Here is a 2,807-nt window from a genome sequence, read left to right as displayed (position 1 = left end):
TGGACTGAATTGTGTCCCCCCAAAATGTCTGTCAACTTGTCTAGGTCATGATTCTGTTGTATGATTGTGTGATTGTCTACCATTTTATCTTCTGATGTGATTTCCCTATATGTTGTAAATCCTATCACTATGATATAATAAGATGGATTAGTGGCAGTTATATTGATGAGGTCTACAAGATTAGGTAGCATCTTAAGCCAATCTCTTTTGAGATATAAAAGAGGGAAATGAGCAGAGGGATATGGAAACCTCATACCACCAAGAAAGCAGTGCTGGGAGCAGAGCATGTCCTTTGGACCTGAGGTTCCTGTGCTAAGATGCTCCCAGACCAAGGGAAGACTGATGACAAGGACTTTCCTCCAAAGTGATCGAGAGAGAAAGCCTTCCCCTGGAGCTGACACCCTGAATTTGAATTCGTAGCCTACTAGACAGTGAAAGAATAAATTTCTCTATGTTAAAGGCATCCACTTGTGGTATTTCTGTTATAGCAGCACTAGGTGACTAAGACACTACTGAAATAAAATATAATAACAAGTCATAGTCTGAAAGAAGATATTCACATGTATGTAACTGACAGACGAATAATATCTAGAATATTTTAAGATCTCCCACAAAACAATAAGAAAAGGATAAGTGAACATTAAAATAGGCAAAGGATGAGAACAGGCAATTCACAAAAGATGAAACATGAATGGCTGGTAAACTTTTAAAAGTTGTTCAACCTCTCCGGTGGCCAAGGAAAAGTTCATTAAAACCACAAAGAGATAATCTTTCACATCCATCCAATTTTCAGAAATTGAGAAGCCTGCTTATTCCAAGCATTAGCAAGGAATTGGGACAAAGAGATACTCGTTATTTTGCTGATGGGAGTGTAAATTGGACCAACAACTTTGGAAAGCAATTTGTTAACATCAAGTTAAAAAAATTAGACAAATACACAGTTTTATTTATCTTTAATAAGTTTAAATCCTTAAGGAGCATAGCATCACACGAATTCTTCATCCAATGGCCTTAACAGGAAGGTTGTTTAGAAATTTGGCATGGCACAAATCATGCCACTGTTTCCATGGGTGTGAGCTACATTTCCTAATATTACTCGGGTTTTGTTAGGTTTGCTACCAGGAGTCACTGTGTTGTTCTTTGCTTTGTACACATAAGCGTATCTCTTGCTTAAATAAAATTCAGTTTCATCTCATGCATAAACACCTGAAATTTTAAGAAGAGCTGTGTGTTCCTTCTGGTTCTGGAGACGCTGCTTATAGCCAGTAAAAATGGTCTTGGACATATTTGCTGGTTTAGAAGCCCTGTTCCCAGAAGGTCTCCACATGCCCCAAGATAGCTGAAAGATGCAATATCAAATAAAATTTTAAGTGACCTTAATTTTCAACCCAGCAATTCTCTACTACCCTAGGTAAATTCTTTCACATGTGGATAAGAGTGCTCAATGTAGCAGCATTTATAACGGATAAAAACTGGAAACATGCTTAAATTTCCATTCACCAGAGAATGGAGAAATTGAAGTATATTCATACAAGGACATATTATGCTAAAGTTAATGTGAACTAGTTACATGTCTCAATGTAGATAGGCCTTATCTTAGTTATCTAGTGCTGCTATAACAGAAATACCACAAGTGGATGGCTTTAACAAACAGAAGTTTATTCTCTTACGCTTTAGGAGGCTAGAAGTCTGAATTCACGGTGTCAGCTCCAGGAAAAGCCTTCCTCTCTCTGTCAGCTCTGGGGGAAGGTCCTTGTCATCAATCTTCCCTTGGGTAGGTCTAGGAGTTTCTCAGCTCAGGGTTCCTGGATCCAAAGGACACACTCCCCTCCTGGTTTTTCATTCTTGGTGATAGGAGGGGAGGAGTGGCTGGGGTACAGAAATTGATGTGCACGCCCATGGAGTGAGCAAACGCGAGATCCACCACAAACCTGGTGGGGTATAAGTTGGCCCAGAGCTCCTCTGTCCCCTCCAGGATGTGCTCATTAAAAAAAAAAGAAAAAAAAAAATTTATTTTTTGGAGAAGTTTTAAGTTCACAAAAAAATTGTGCAAAAAGTACGGAGAGTTTCTATATTATCCCTTGTCTTAGGCTGGGTTCTCTAGAGAAGCAAAACCAGTGTGTATGTATGTATATATATATATAAAAAAATACACACACGTATATATACATATATATATACACACATACATTCATATGCATGTACATATATGCATACATATACATGTATACATGTTTATGCATATATATGTATACGTATATATGTAGAGAGAGAGAGAGAGGAAGAGAATTATATCAAGGAAATGGTTCACCTGGTGTTAGAAGCTGGAAATCCCAAGTCTGTGGGTCAAGCAGAAGGCTTCTTCTGATTCACGTGCCTGCAGGGGCTGATGAACCCAAGATTTAGAGTGCAGAGACTGATGAATCCCAAGATTGGCAGGTAAGCTGCTAGCTCAGGTTCTAAGAACCACAGGTCAGATGAACAGGAGCCAGCTGCAGGATCCAGAGTGAGCAAATCCAGGGAGTTATGCCAGAAAGTTCAGATACATTGGATGTACTCCACACCCCCAAGGAAACTCCCTTTCAACTGATTGGCTACTCACAGCAGATTCTATCATGAAGGTGATCACATTATATTAGATTTTATCATGGAGGTGATGACATCATTATGACTGCCAAACTACATCATAACTGCCAAACCACTGAGAATCAGGGCCCAGCCAAGTTGACACACAACTTTAACCGTCACAGACCTTAAAAGCAAAATCTTGAGCCAAAATGAAACAAAATCAAGTTGCAGAAAAATAT

At 39.0% G+C, this 2,807-nt stretch overlaps 1 pseudogene; it reads right to left on the bottom strand.

The window, feature by feature from the left end:
• Positions 1-962: 962 nt before the first annotated feature.
• LOC126066526 (60S ribosomal protein L35a-like) lies at positions 963-1,327 on the bottom strand (annotated as a pseudogene).
• Between the last annotated feature and the right edge of the window lie 1,480 nt (positions 1,328-2,807).

This window comes from Elephas maximus, chromosome 2, assembly GCF_024166365.1.
Source record: "Elephas maximus indicus isolate mEleMax1 chromosome 2, mEleMax1 primary haplotype, whole genome shotgun sequence".
Classification (NCBI taxonomy): Eukaryota; Metazoa; Chordata; class Mammalia; order Proboscidea; family Elephantidae; genus Elephas; species Elephas maximus.
The sequence above is the reverse complement of the archived record's forward strand: the minus strand, read 5'-3'. Positions and strand labels throughout refer to the sequence as shown.